Source organism: Phacochoerus africanus, chromosome 2 (assembly GCF_016906955.1).
Source record: "Phacochoerus africanus isolate WHEZ1 chromosome 2, ROS_Pafr_v1, whole genome shotgun sequence".
NCBI classification, from domain to species: domain Eukaryota; kingdom Metazoa; phylum Chordata; class Mammalia; order Artiodactyla; family Suidae; genus Phacochoerus; species Phacochoerus africanus.
In genome coordinates this window covers 56,285,496-56,300,229 of record NC_062545.1, presented here as the reverse complement: position 1 = coordinate 56,300,229, position 14,734 = coordinate 56,285,496, and the positions used below count along the sequence as shown (strand labels likewise).

The 14,734-nt window shown below is 39.0% G+C and overlaps 1 long non-coding RNA gene across 1 annotated transcript in view; it reads right to left on the bottom strand.

Annotated features, from left to right (window-relative positions):
- Positions 1 to 1,796: 1,796 nt before the first annotated feature.
- The window catches only part of LOC125121025 (uncharacterized), a 36,077-nt gene continuing 23,139 nt past the window's right edge, over positions 1,797 to 14,734 (bottom strand). The window contains exon 3 of the long non-coding RNA XR_007133377.1: positions 1,797 to 2,036. This is a non-coding gene — a long non-coding RNA (uncharacterized LOC125121025). The remainder of the gene's footprint in view (positions 2,037 to 14,734) is intronic.

Sequence of the window (14,734 nt, the reverse complement as noted above, 5' to 3'; positions counted from 1 at the left end):
AATCCAGTGGAGAAAGGATAATCTTTTCAACAGATGGTGCTATAATAACAGGTCTTCACATGCAAAAATATTAATTCAAAGAGTATCTTAGATTTATGTAAAATGCAAACTATAAAAGTGCTAGAGGATTAATAGGAGAAAATCTAGGGGAGCTTGGGATTGGCAATAATTTCTTAGATACAATGCTTAACCATTTTTTTTTCTTTCAGATCAATGAAAAAAAATAGGTAAGTAGGACTCCATTAAGATAAAAAAAAATTCTGATCTGTGAAAAGTATGTTAACAGAATGAAAAGACAAGCCACAGCCCGAGAGAAAATATTTGCCAAACACATATGTGATAAAGGGCCAGTATCCAAAATATACAAAGAACTCTTAAAACTCAACAGTAAGACAAGCAACCTGATTTTAAAAGGGGCAAAAGATTTGGAACAGACACCTTATCAAAGAAGTTACATAAGTGGCAAATAAGCTTAGGAAAATATGGTCAACATTAAATGTCATTAGAGAATTGTGAATTAAAATAATAATGATATACCACTACATACCTAAAATTCAAATGCCAAATACTGGTGAGGATGTGGAGCAACAGGAACTCTCACTTATTGGTGGTGGAGATACAAAGAAGATGATTTGGCAGTTTCTAAATCTAAATATACTCTTCCCCCTTGACAACCACAAGTCTGTTCTCCATGTCCATGATTTTCTTTTCTGTGGAAAAGTTCCTTTGTGCTGTATATTAGATTCCAGATATAAGTGATAGCATATGGTATTTGTCTTTTTCTTTCTGACTTACTTCACTTAGTATGAGAACCTGGCTGTACAGTAGAGAATTGACAGAACACTGTAACCCAGCTATAATGGAAAAAATAAAAATCATTATTAAAAAAATAAATAAGTAAAACACGGAAGCCTCATTAAATAAATAAATAAATAAATAAACTCTTCCCATTATTATCAAACAGGAGCAGTTGATCTCCTTGATATCTATTCAAAATGAGTTGAAAATCTAAGACCACACAGAAATATGCACACAAATCCTTAGAGTAGCTTTATTCATAAATTGCTAGAACTTGGAAGCAACAAAGAGGTAAATGGATAGGAGTTCTCTGGTGGCTTAGCGGGTTAAGGATCTGGCATTGTCACTGCTGTGGTGCAGGTTCCATCCCTGGTCCCAGAACTTCCTCATGCCATAGGCAAGGCCAGAAAAGCTCAAAAAAAAAAAAAAAAAAAAGATCAGAGAGGTGAATGGGTAAACAAATTATGGTGCATCTATACAACAGAATATTATTCAGCAGTTTTAAAGAAATGAGCTATCCAGCCATGAAAAAGCATCGAGGATCCTTAAATGCATATGGCTTAGTGAAAAAAGCCAACCTGAGAGGCTACATACTGTATGATTTCAACCAAATAACATTCTGGAAAAGGCAAAACTATGTATATAATAAAAATATTAATGATGCTAGAGGTTCAGGGGAAGGGGAAGATGAATAGGGAGAGCACAGGTGATTTTTTAGGGCAGGGGAACTGTTTTGTATGCTATTGTAACAGTAAATATTGTCAACTATTTGTCAAAACGAAGAACACCTCAAAGATTGAATCCTAATGTAAACTATGGGCTTTGGTTCATAATAATGTGTCAAGATTGGCTCCATCAGTTGTAACAAATGAACCACAGTGATGTAGGATGTTAATAATAGAAATAGGGGCAGGGGAAAGGGCAGAGGTTTTCATACTCTGTATAAGAATTCTCTACGTTCTACTCAGTTTTTCTATAAACCTAAAACTGCTCAAAAATAAAATATATTAATTTTTTAACTTAGAAAAAGGGTGAGAAAAAGAGTTCAAGCAGGGAAAATAGTGAGCATAAGACCACACTTACCAAACTTTTTTCAACCTGTTTCTGGTGTAGAGTGACCATCCTGCAGGGTTTAGCTACCTCCAGACCTACTCAGACAATTACAGAGCACAGCATATTAACACATCTGCAGCCCGTTTATGGCTTAGGCTGCAGAACACCTGTTGGGAAATTTTGCTCTAAGAAAACGAGAAAAAGCAAATTTTAATGATAGCTTGAATTATTTTCATTGTGAGAAATCATGAGCTGTATACCGACTAATTAGCAAATTGGAAATAATTATTTCTATTGCTGGCACAATGTGGTGAAATTGGAATGCTCTAACAATGCAGGTTTCAAAACAAATTGTTATAGACCTTTTCTAAAACTTTTAAGTTTTCAAAACCCAATAATATTACATATACTTGGATCAACAGTTCATTATTGGTGATTTATGCCATGGAAATGAATTTAATGAATTATTGTACAAGGCTGTTTATTATTACATTATTTATAATAACAAAACATGGAAACTATCTGAACAGCCATACAATAGGAGAATGATTAAATAATCGTTGTGCATCCACTCAATGGGGTATGATACAGCCATTATGAGTCATGATTAGGAAGTTTGATTATATTTTGAATTGTTAATAATCATGATTACAATTAGCTCAACATAGCACTGTACGAAAAAGAATGAATACAAAAGCTTAAAACACTACATTCTTTTAACCTGCACAAGTTTGTCCATGGGCTCTCCTGAACTAGGAATAAATGAGCCAGTGTTCAAAAACAACTATGTAAACATCATATGTGAATATACAGATTCTGGCAGGGCACTGAAATTAAAAAGCCACATGGTAAGATTTTGGACTTTCTTTTTTTAATCTTTACATTCCTACCATTGTTTGTATAATAAATAATTTCTCTTTCAGTGATGAGAACTCCTATGCTTCTTTTATTTCAATAGGGATTTAAGAGACTTGAGTGATCACTCTTGAACAGTCATTATGGCATTTCTTACACTGGCAGAAAAATTTGAGGATTGAGGTACTTATCCAGATAATTCAACATCCCAGCCATCCCCTTCTCTACTCCTCAAATAATAATTTTTTTAAAAAATCATACAGAAAATTTAAAACGGTCTTTTTCCTTTAGATAAAATGGTCTCCATTTAAATAAAGGAGGGTAATTCCCCCTGTGGCACATTGGGTTAAGAATCTGACTGCAGCTGCTTGGGTTGCTGCGAAGGTGTGGGTTCAACCCGAGGCCCAACACAGTGGGTTAAAGGATCTAGCATTGCCACAGCTGTGGCTCAGATTTAATCCCGTGACCTTCCATATGCTGTGGATACGGCCATAAAAATTAAAAAAAAAAAAATGGTCTCAACTCTCAATTCACTTTGCTGGTTACAGTCTATTACAGCAATGCTTCTGGAAGTTTAATTCTCTACAAATCACCTGGGGATCTTGTTAAAAGGCAGGCTTTGATTTGGTATATTTAGGGTGGGGCCTGAGATTCTTCATTTCTAACGAGCTTTCAGGTGATGCCTACGTGGCTGGTCCAAAGACCATACTTAAGTGACAAATCATATAGCACTTGAGTAATTTACTTATCTAGTGAATCTCAATAATTCTTGCACTTACGTATGTATGCATACATAGGCATACATATATACACATATTCAGTGTTCTGTCAAGTTTGGCCATCAACATCAAGTAGGTTTTAGAAATTGCCCAATTTACACTGTAATTCATGCTGTATAGACTGCCTAATGTCTTTAGTTTTCTGGTTTTGGAAACAAAGATAATAAACAATGGGTTACCTACTGTTCCTAAATTCTGTGGAAGAAAAAAAGAAATGTTGAGTTAGATCCTTCTTGGCAGAGGCTTGTTTGGTGATAAAAGCAAAATCCGGTTGTAAATGTTCAAAAACTATTGGTAGACTCTTGCAACTCTTGCCAATGAAATTGACATCTCGCACTCTTTCTTTCTCTTCTTTCTCATAGACCCAGTTCAATAAATATTTGTTCACCGAGTGCCACATGAACAAATTCATGAACACCTACAGCTCTATCTTTGTAATGCATCCTATGCAGCAATTTTCAGCTGCTGGCTGAAAAATATTATCTTTTTTTTTTATCATGGTGTTCTCAATGATAACCTGATCGGCTTCAACTATGATGAAAGTATTCATTTTGTGGAAAATCTTAAATCAGTGAGATGCTGTTTTCTATGACATAGTGCTTGAATTGATAATATCTTCCAGAGTCAGTGAGAACTAGCAACAAATTTTATTTTCCAGACACTGTCCTCAGCAAAAATAATGCTGAGAGGTCAGGGCACATCTGCAGGGTGTAAAAAGGCAGCATCTGAAATACTCTTCTCACTTCTTCTTTTGCATAGATAATGTACTGCTTTCCCCTACTGAATAGGAATTGTTGCCATAGTAATGTTTTAAAAACACTCCTAGATCAATATTAGAACTGCAGAAAGTATCTCAAATATGCTATGCAGTTGGTGCGTTTAAAGCTCTTGTTTATTTGCTCAACTGTGGAATAAAAATTTGAGCCTCTTATCATAACTGGTCAGTTCTGTGATGTGAAGAATTAGTAAGTTAACCAACAAGTGTCCTGTGAATGCTTCCCAAGCAGAGGACAACGAAAAGTGCCAAAAAACAACCAACAATGTCAAGTGCTCTGGCAATCAAGAAAAATGAAGTGCCGAGCGTACCAGGGGGCCAGGACCCCAGCTATTCCTTAAAATGCACTCTCTGATATTTACCTTATTATGTTTTTTAGAAGTCACCTAAGAAAATTAAATATCTTTCCTTTTTCCCTGTCCTAGTCTCTTCTAGCTTATCATCACAATTCCCAAACTGTCCACATAAATACCACAAAAGTACCACCACCTCCCTGCACAAAGTATGAGAGATGAGTTGCAATCCCTTGTATTACAGAACGTTTAGAAACTTTCACATGGTTTAGAATCAAGAGCTAGAAGAAAAAAATATACCAATGATGGGTCTACTTCCTTTTGTAACAAAGCTATACATACACAGGCAGTGCTTATTATGCCAAGATGTGGACATTTATTCCCAAAGAGCCCATTATCTTCAAGGGCTGTTCCACAAAGCCCCTCAAATTATCCCAATAATGAATGTGCTTCTGAAAGGCTTGGGTTCCAGCTACAGCCCCACCTCCAGCTGTGTGACCCTGAGCAAGTCATTTCACTTTTCCCGGGCCTGGCTTTCACATACGTAAAAAAGATAAAATTGTGTCTCACAATCTCTGAATCCCCATCTGACTATAAAACACTGGCTCCATGAGGCAGGGTAAAGTATGGGATGTGTTCATCATCCTTTGGTTTTTTGTTCCACTTTTATGTTCCCTGCTGACATAGTGGGGTACTAAGTATCTATTCTCATGGAGACTTGGCAGTACACACAACCTGTCTATCAAAAAGATTTAATTCAGTGTTTTCTCAGTCATGCATATTATAGGGATAAAATCAAAGATTCATTTTTGGAGCCACTACTTCAGAGAGGACATTTTTTTTTTAAATATATATTTGTGTGTGCATATGTACATGTATGTACATAAATATATATATAAAACACTATCGAGTGAACATTGTCAACTAATTGATCAAGTTGCCTTAATTTTTTATAGATCCAAATTCAGAAATAAAATAAAGTCCGGCTATATATGGCTTCTAGCCATTAGTCTTATATTATTCCCCCATTGTGGACATAACTGAAATTGTGTAGTTAGTCCATTAACCTGTAAAATAAGATTCAACCTTTAAAACGCAAGTTATTTTCAATATAAATCATTCTTTGACTAGTTTGACAGTTCTAGTTATGTGAAAAATGCTCAAAGTATGGGCTCAGAGTGCTAAATTGTAATTTAAACATTATTTGGCATAGAGTTGACTATGCCACTAAGTGAATTCTTTGTTATCTGCATTGTGGCAAAGTGCCTTCTGCCCAAGTAATTGAACATTGACTATTTTCATTAGTCTGAAATTTCTCTTGGCCTGTTCCTTTTCTCCCAGTCATCTCTGGCCACTTAATCTTAACCTTTCCTCACCAGGATCTATTTCTTTTCCTCTTCTTCTTTTTTTATTTTATTTTTATTTTTATTTTTTGCCTTTTTTTAGGGCCACACCTGAGGCCGTTCCTAGGCTAGGGTCGGATTGGAGCTACAGCCACCAGCCACAGCCACAGCAATTTGGGATCCAAGCCAAGCCTGTGATCCAACCAGATCCTTAACCCAACGAGCAAGGTCAGGGATCAAACCCTCATGCTCATAGGTACTAGTCGGGTTTGAAACCCACTGAGCCACAATGGGAACTTGTGGGATCTATTTCTTTAGATGGAAAAATTCAGAAACAATATTGTGTGGGACCCCCAGACATCTAGATTTAGAGATGTAGTGATATTACATAAGTAGCATATTCAGCATCTTCCTATTCTCTCAAACGAAATGAAATGAATAATCATGACCACTTCCAAAATTAAACGGAACTTCATATACTGCTCTGAGACCATCAGACAACATGGCAGAATGAGCTGGAGTGAGCAGGCTTCCCCCCAGCATCATTGTCCTTACACAAGGCTCCCAAAACACAGAGATACTAGATAACATAAGACAACACCACAATGCAAGCCTAGCACAAAAGAAAGGTAAAAATGTAGGAAGAAGACACAAAGAAACCAAAGCCAGAGCGGTATGCAGTGGCAGTGTGATGTAGCAGCAGCCCAAAGGGATTGGAAAGGATGCAAGCCTTAAGGACTGCCAGCTCAAGAACAGGAAGTTCAGCCTGGGCCCCATGATGTTGGGAACCTAACTCGACCTTGGTCGTGACAGAACTCTGAAGCACTGCCTGCTCCAGGGAAAGGGGGTCAGGAAAACTCCCCACTAGTCTAGATAAACCTTGAAGAAGCTTGCTGTCCTTCTGGATGTTGGGTTGGAAAACAGTCACCAGAAATCACAAGCCAAGTTCTGTGACACATTTGGGTGTGTCAGGTGTGTTTTATACTTCTCTGCATGGTGGGGAAGCCTCAGGCCAAGAAACAAGCTTAAAATTGGTCCAGGGCCATTGGAATCCTCGGGCCCAGAGGAAGGAGTTCTGACTGAGGGAATCTGGAAAGGTTTCTGAGTAAAGGTGTTTGAGTCAGGGCTTGAAAGCTGAACAATTTCAATCAGCAGAATTAGGAGAGAGCCATTCCAGGTGGGGACCTACCTGGGCAGAGGCACAGGAAGGGGTATGTGGCATAAGGTAGAGAGATGGTTGAAGATGGTTGAGTGAGGAAAAACCTGCTGCATGTGTACACTAGGGAGACCATAGGGTCAAAGTTTTTCAGTGTAAAAATAACTAGTGTTGTGTTCAAGTTGATTGCAGATGTCATAATATAGAATGCAAGTACACCACAGCGTGTTCCCTTCCACTGTATAATGAGCAGTGTGCATAGTGAATGATATGAATGAGGGAAATTTCGTGCTGGTTGACCTCCCTCTGAGGTTTTTTGGGCGGATTACTGCCTGTCATCAGGTAAATAAGTCCTTGGAGCTACAGCTCCCCACGCCTCTCTTCTTGCTGTGGAGAAGGCCAAAGGAAAAGCAGCTCAGTCTTCACATTAATTGGGAGCATTGATTCTTGGTATTTTCACTTGGGGGCTTGTATTTACAACCATTGTTTGTCTGGTGTGTCTCAATCATACATAATCTCTCACTGAGTCTTAGTTTTGGCTGCCTTGGGAGATCACTACCTAACTCCTGATATCATTCCCGGGATCTCCCTAAGGTGTATTTTATATAGTCTTCACAGCTCATACTTAAAGTCAAACTATACCAAAAACAGCCCTGGAAAGATATGACTTGTTTTCAGTGATGAGGTGGGTGTCACATAGAGAGAAACTTCATTAATCATATAGGTCAGGCATAGACAAGCTTTTTCAATTAAGAGCCTAGTAAATATGTTAGTTTCTGTGGCTACAGCCTCTCACATCTTCTGCTTTGTGTTTTGTTTGCTTTTACAATACTTAAAAAACGTAAAAATCAGTCTTAGCTTGCAGGCCATGCAAAAACAAGCCAAGACCAGATTTTGCCCACCAGCTGTAGTTTGCCAAGCCCTGATATAGATAAATCCAAGGAATGCAACATTTTTGGCACTTAATTACAAAGAAGTCTGGAGCTAGTATGAGTGAATGCCTGAGACCCTGAGGGATGATTGTTGGGAGTGCTGAGACCAGCTTAACAGAGAATCTTAAGAACACAAGACCATGCTTGCCTGAACAACAAGAGCATCCATCAAAAGGAAATCATTTTCAAAGTGAAATCATGCTTGCATGACGAACAGCAGAATATCAATCCAAACAGATGTGTAGGAGGCAATGGAAAGTCAAAACCACAGAAGAGTAGATTATTAAAAGCAAATGAAGTTAAGTACCAGAGAGGATGTATAAATGAGCCTAGAATGGAAGCTGACAAAAGCTTCTACATCAGAATGAAACTTCCTACTGCCTCACTCCCCAGCCTCAAGGCATTTAAGACCAGCTGACCACTTTTAGTCTATCTGTTGTAAATTTATCCCTAAAATATAAAGCTCTTCTTCTGGAGAAAGGGGGAAGAGCGATGGGAAAGAATAAGAGAGAGCCGGGAAAGGTAGGAAGGAAAAGGAAAGGAGAGGAAAGACAGCTAAACGGACAAAGGGAGGAACAAAAACATTCCATCTGGTAAAGCTTTCAATATGTACAACCATTGGCATTTGTCTGAAGCCTAAAGATAGTGATAACAACAATGAAATATTACCTGTTTTTCTTTCTCTTCATTAATTTCTCAAAGAAGGTGACAGCTTATTCTCCAGGGACTGGTCACAAGACCACACCCAGCTACAAGGAAGCTAAGCACATTGCCTCCTGTGTTGAATCGGATCAAAGGGACAGCGATGTTGGGGTAGGCTAAGACGGCCCTTGCCTCACACAGCTAATGTGACTTTCACCTCAGTGTGGTGAGCGAGTATTTTTCACCTAAGCCAGGGATCTGAAACCACAGGAAATTTAAGAAGCATTCACCACAAGTCGGTGACTGGCCAAAGTATTTTGGTAGATGGACATTGGTAAACACTAGTGCGTTAAATAGGAATGAATGTACATAAAATGCACTGCTCTTTTAAGAGACTCAAAAGAATGTGAGCATAACCTTGAAAGAATAGCGGTAGTCTTGACCTCAACAAAACAGAATTTATTAGAGGAGCTCTTTTGAAATGAAAACAACATAAAAAGTGCAGTTGGATTGGGAGAAGATACTCACAAGACATCCCTGACAAAGAAGTTGTACCCAGATTATCTAAAGAACTTTTGAACTCAATAATATAAAAGGCAAAAAAATCCAATTTAAAAATGGGCCAAAGAGGAATTCAATGCCCACCCTGACGCAGTGGGTTAAAGGATCCAGCATTGCCACAGCTGTGGCATAACAGCTGTGGCTTGGATTCAGTTCCTGGCTCGAGAAGTTCCATATGCCACCAGTGCAGCCATAAATTTTTTGTAAAATGTTGTTTTAAATGGGCAAAAGATTTGAACAGAGACCCATCCACAGAGTTATGTTTTACTTCCCTTCCCCACTGTATATCCTGCCCAAATTCCTTCAATTAGGACTTCATAGGACCATGACTTAGTTGCCTTTATCCAATAGAACTTCAATTTTCAAAGTCTTTCTCTCCCCAAAGTTTCCAAATGTACTCATGTGGGTATGAATGGCCTCCAGTCCCCCTTGGAGCAGGCAGACCTTGCTCTAGCCCCAAGCATCTTTCTTTTTAAAGCAGCTCAGTTCAGGATCAAAGGACAGGGAGGGCTTAGGGAGTGCAGATGGAGAAAGTGATTCTGAACCAGTAAATCAGGAAGTGCATTTACCTTCAGTTTCAAGCAGCCACCTGTGCAACCCAAATATATATTACCTTTGAATGGCTTTAGTCTATCTAAAACTCCCTGTCCTCATTGTTGATGCCATTTATTTCAGCTTCAGGGATTCATTAACTCAGTAGTTATATCCATGTTGTCCTTCAGTTCTGGCCACAGGACTTGCTGCCCCACTGTTACCACAATATTTCTTCTTCTTCCCACCCAAAGGCAGGAGAGTAACCAAAGCACCATTCATACAGCACTTAGCACACAGTAGAAGCTTAGTAAATGAATGTTGAACAAATAAATCTCTCACAATGGGGAGTTCCCACTGGGGTGCAGCAGAAATAAATCTGACTAGTTTCCTTCCATCCCTGGGTTCCATCCCTGGCCTTGCTGAGTGGATCTGGGATCCAGCGTTGCTGTGAGCTGTGGTGTAGGTTGTAGATGAGGCTCAGATCCCATGATGACATGGCTGTGACTTAGGCTGGCAGTTGTAGCTCCGATTCAACCCCCAGCCTGGAAACTTTCATATGCCATGGGTGTGGCCCTAAAAATCAAAAAGATAAAATACAAATAAAAATTAAAAATTAATCTCTCACAATCTAACTTGTCCTTCAAGACCTAGCTTAGACAACATGCCTTCAGAGATGTACCAGACCCCAGGAGTTGGGATTTAGTGTTTTGGCATGTGGGCTTTCATAATACTTCTTATCCTTTAAGCATGGCTCATGCAGTTGAAACTTTTCATGTTATAATTCTTTTTATTCATGTGTGTTTGACTAGACTGAAAACGTTTTGAAGGCAAAGATGGGGTCTCAGTTATAGGGCTTAGTCTGGGTTGAAGCAGTTCAAGCACTTCGGGTGGAAAACTTAAGGAGGCGCTCAATCTCGAGTTCATGCAAGTACCTCCAGGTACCTTGCCTCACCCTCATCCAGCCCTGATTATTTATCTTCATATCCTCAGAAGCCAATAGAGTGACTTTCACCTAGTGGATGAAATTTTTTTTTTCCATTGAAATGAGTAGAATTTAAAAGCTCACAGATAAGAAGTGTTTGAGACCTATGTGCTTAGGACCTGTACCTGATATTTGCCCTTGGCCCCTTCAGAGTCATGCTCCACCACTCTGTGTTTTACTTTTGTGCCACGGAAGCCTGACTTGTCTGAGCTGCACTGAAAGGCACTCCTGCCTCTGGCTTCCAGTTGGGCTTGGGCAGTGGGGACTCCCATTAGGAGTTGGAAGGGCAGGAGGGGAATGGCTTTGGGTATATACTCCCTGCAAGGTTGTCTTGGATTGACTTTGTCCCCAACAAAGACTACCTCTTGTCAGTCAGTCCTGTCGTAGTCAGTCAGTCATTCTCTTCAGGTTCCAAAGACTGCTTCCCCGCCTTGTTCCCTCCTGCCTAGGACTGTCTGGCTCTAGCTCAGAAGGCATTCCCATACTTTCCTGTTTGCTATGGCCCTGCCTGCACTCTTTTACGAGTCCATTTATTAAAACTCTTTGAATTACCTCATTTGAGTGTTATTCCCTCCTCCCCCCGGGGCCTCTAAAAGACTGCAGTATTGGATCTCAAGAGATATTTTATGATAACCATGGGGAAAAGCAAAGATATAAAAATATACCACTTGGGAGTTCTCTAATGGCACAGCAGGTTAAGGATCTAGCATTGTCACTGCAGCAGCTTGGGTCAGTGCTACGGCATGGGTTCGATCCCTGGCCCGGGAACCTCCACATGCTGCAGGCATGGCAAATGTGTGTGTGTGTGTGTGTGTGTGTGTGTGTGTGTATGTGTGTATAACAGTTAAAATTTTAATATAAAAGATGCCATTTTGAAAGAAAATCTGACAGCAGCTATATGACATTTTATTGATTTAAACCAAGTGGATTTAATTTCGATGGATCATGATACCTAAAATTGATGAAATAATGAAATTAGGCCAAAGGGGAACTTGTTTGCACTCCAGGAAGCTAGGTGATATATTATGGATGATGGATTCTGGGAGGGTAGGGGGATTTTTTTAATTCACCTTTATGTCATTAATAAGTTAATAGCAAATCTATATATCAAAATTAAAATGCTCATTTATAAGATTACATAGGGCTTTAGATGATGCCAAGAATTATTAGGCTATAAAGACTTTAAAGAGTCTGAAAACTGAAACATGCTATTCAAAAATTTTTAATTATTTTAATGATTAACATTATAAGCACAGATGGTCAATACAGAATGGCATAAAGAGTCCTGGCTAGTAAAAGGAAAGCTTTACTTGAATAGAAAAGGGTTAAAGTTGATATACTCTTTCATCTAGGAAACCCAATTACCAAAAAATAGAAGAGCAAATTGATTAGTAGATGGCTTTAACAATGGTTTTATGCTTTGGTCACTGCAAATAGAGTGAGAGGTGATAGAAATTCTACTAATTAAATTCATAACATCTTAATAAACCCAGAGAATTTTGGATAATAATAGCAGGTTTATTTTGATGTGGGGCTGACATGTTACTTTAGATTCTAATAGAGTCATTTAAAAAAAAAAATCTTTGGATAAAATAGGAAAGGCAGTCCTTAACCCCTTTTTCCCTGCAAGTATTTTCCTATGGAGAGAATGTGATTGCCCATTAAATTTTAAGCTTGTTTATAAGATAGAGAGCAGAATTGAATAATTATGCAGCTAATTGAATCCTGAGACTTTCTCTTCATGCAAGGAATCCAAATAATTGATTCAAGGATGAATTACCCAGATTATGATTTCATTTCTGGACTTCACTTTAATAATTGCAGATTAAATGCAACTGACATTTATTGAATAGCAACTGATCCCAAGGTATCCCAAATGCTGTCTCAGTTTGTCTTCCTAACACCTGTGTGACAGAGGTATTAGTTGCTCCTCACAGATGAGGAAACTCATGTTCAGAGAGGTTTATAACTCGCCATGGAGTTGGATTTGAACCCATACCCCATTACCTTACATTCTCACAGTTTTCTCTAAAGGATACAGACAAGTAAATGAGAAAAGAAACTTGAACATGGAGGTCAAAGCCACAAACTCCAGGGAAACACCAGCAGCCCAGGAATGCATTTGTGTCTCCAAAGTTCAAGCTGAAAATGCCTTGAACTTTGCAAGGAGCCTCTCCTTGGGCTCTTAGAGCAGAGAGGAGAGTAAGTTTACATAAAACCCCTTGATTTTCCTCATCTGCTACCTGTCAGTTTCTCTGGAAAGTATTTACCTTTTTTTCCTTGATTGTTTGAGAAATAGAGGAAATATTATGACATTCAATGGTCAGCAGTTAAAAAGTGATTCATCGTTTATCTAAGGAACATAGAAAATCTTTCCGGAAGGCTACATTTGCCTTTGCCAGTAGTACAGACAAACATTTTATTTTACATATAGAAGATCAAGAGTCTGAAAGGGAACAAACAACAATTTAAAATTCCAATGCCTGAGGGGGGAAAAAAATGTATCCGAAGAGCTAATTCCTCAGGCGTTTACTCTCTCCTATTCATAGAGAAAAGAATGCATACGATTGAAAATATATGAGAAAACTGAAAGAAGCAGGAGGTGGAGAGAGACTGAACAGAATAGCTGTTGTCTAGAAAAGAGCAGATGGTTCTCAGTCGGTAAGAATACCAATTGCATTCCAGTAGTGTGTGACTTAGTAGAACTAAAATAAATGACATATTGGTCCAGAGAGAAAACTGCCGTTTAAGTATAAGCTGGCCAGAGAAATGAAGAGCTATAGAATGTGTTCAAGGAAACGTGATCTTCATTTGCATTTTCCCCTTGGTTTGACTTGTCCCCCACATCCCTAGCCTCCTGCACACCAAACAGTTAGATGAGCTTCTTTCTAGACCCTCTCAGCAACCCTCCCGAATACTGTCTCATAAGTGCCCAAGAGACACCAATCTATATAAAAGCCCCCCACCCCAATCCCAGAAAGATTCATTATTTTCTTTTCATTATGGGTTATTTCTTATCCCACTGTCTTGCCTTTCTTGGTCCATAAATTGCCATGACCTTCATTAGAAATGGTCTGGAAGGAAACTCATACTTTTTTTCCCCTTTTTGCTTTTTCTCTAAGAAATGAGTAGAGTAAAACTCTTACAAAGAAGGACCAACTAGTCTTTCTGGGGAAATCTATTAGAAAGAAGGCAGTTTGTCTGTTTATTCATTGCTCAATTGTTTATCCAGTGCCTAGTCATTTCCATATACCCCATCAGGTGCTGGGGATTCCAAGGACTGGTGTGATCTGGCTCTCACCCCAGCTGGGAAGACAGGACACACAATACACTATAGTGAGGGGGCCTCACAGAACATCAGTGTAAGACAGCACAAGCGTGGAAGTTTGTAAACTTTATAATAACTTAAAATATGCTGTGTTCATGATTTGATGGTGGTGATGTTTCTTGCAAAGACATGTTGCAGATCCAAACTGGGCTCTGGCTACAGAGCATTGCCTGCAACCCTCCGCTGTCTATGATTCTGAGGTCACTTCTGGACAGAATGAAAGCCTTTGTCACGGGGGTGGCTTTGGTAAGCAGTGCCCCTTGGCAGTGAAGAGAAACTAGCCCTCATCTGAGCAGTTTCCAAGTAAGACAACACTTGACTCTGTTGTCACAGCCTCTTACTGAGTCTCTTTAAATGTAATGAGTTCTTTTTTTTTTTAATTTCCCCAATACATTATTTTTTTTCCTACTGTACAGCAAGGTGCCCCAGTTACTCATACATGTATACATTCTTTTTTCTTACATTATCATGCACCATCATAGGTGACTAGACATAGTTCCCAGTGCTACATAGCAGGATCTCATTGCTAATCCATTCCAAAGGCAATCGTCTGCATCTATTAACCCCAAGCTCCCCATCCATCCCACTCCCTCCCCCTCCCCCTTGGCAACCACAAGTCTATTCTCCAAGTCCATGATTTTCTTTTCTGTGGAAAGGTTCATTTGTGCCGTACATTAGAGTTCTTTTTTTATCTTTATTTTTT